Here is a 1084-nt window from a genome sequence, read left to right as displayed (position 1 = left end):
CCCCCCCCAATGTTCTAAGAGAATGACCGATACACTCAATAAAATCTCCCCACTCAGGAATCAAATTGTCAGACTTAATAAATAGTCCCCTTTTCTGGAAGGAAACTGCTTCCACTTACAGGAATGAAACTGATGTGCTCTTTAAAAAATCCCCCTTTTCTGAAAGGAAATTGATATACTCATAACTCAATAAAATACTCTCCCCTCTCCGGAGGAAACTGATACTCTCAATAAAATACTCTCCCCTCTCGGAAATCAAACTGAACTCAATAACATACACCCTCCCGATTCGGGAATCAAACGGATACATATATCAATAAAATACCCTCCACTCTCGGGAATCAAACAGACATACTCAATCAAATATCTTCCTCTGTCAGGAATGAAACTGATATACTCAATAAAATATCTTCCTCTCTCAGGAATGAAACTGATATACTCAATCAAATATCTTCCTCTCTCAGGAATGAAACTGATATACTCAATCAAATATCTTCCTCTCTCAGGAATGAAACTGATGTACTCAATCAAATACCCTCCACTCTCAGGAATCAAGATCTATACACTCAATAACATATTACGTTCCCCAATCGGGAATCAAACTCCCATCTAACCATAAAACCTCAGCAGGCATTTAGAGAATACTTGACACAACTTTTGACATTTATACAAAGAGCAAATTTTCCCCAAAGTCCTTTCATTCATTGACATATCTTTCTTCCCATTCCGTTTGGAAAAATAAAACTGGCCCCTTCCCAGGCTCTGTGGGTATTCCAGAGCGGCCTCAGGTTTCTCTCCATCTCTCTACTGTGGTCTGGTTCCACATGACAAGGACCAGGAGAGACAGACAGTCCATCAATAAGGTCGCTGTCAGAACCGCCCACTTTGGGAGTCCATGGGCTCCCCAGCACGCCCACCACCCAGCCAACTAACACAGCTCAATACAAGCACGCCCGTCACCCAGCCAACTAACACAGCTCAATACAAGCACGCCCGCCACCCAGCCAACTAACACAGCTCAATACAAGCACGCCCGCCACCCAGCCAACTAACACAGCTCAATACAAGCACGCCCGCCACCCAG

General features: G+C 43.6%; 1 protein-coding gene across 1 annotated transcript in view; it reads right to left on the bottom strand.

The window, feature by feature from the left end:
- The window catches only part of LOC101860938 (spectrin alpha chain-like), a 66911-nt gene that overhangs the window by 64491 nt on the left and 1336 nt on the right, over positions 1–1084 (bottom strand). The window lies entirely within an intron of this gene.

The sequence above is a fragment of the Aplysia californica genome, unplaced genomic scaffold (assembly GCF_000002075.1).
Source record: "Aplysia californica isolate F4 #8 unplaced genomic scaffold, AplCal3.0 scaffold01104, whole genome shotgun sequence".
NCBI lineage: Eukaryota > Metazoa > Mollusca > Gastropoda > Aplysiida > Aplysiidae > Aplysia > Aplysia californica.
Note: the sequence above shows the minus strand (reverse complement) of the source record. Positions and strands in the feature narration are given on the sequence as shown.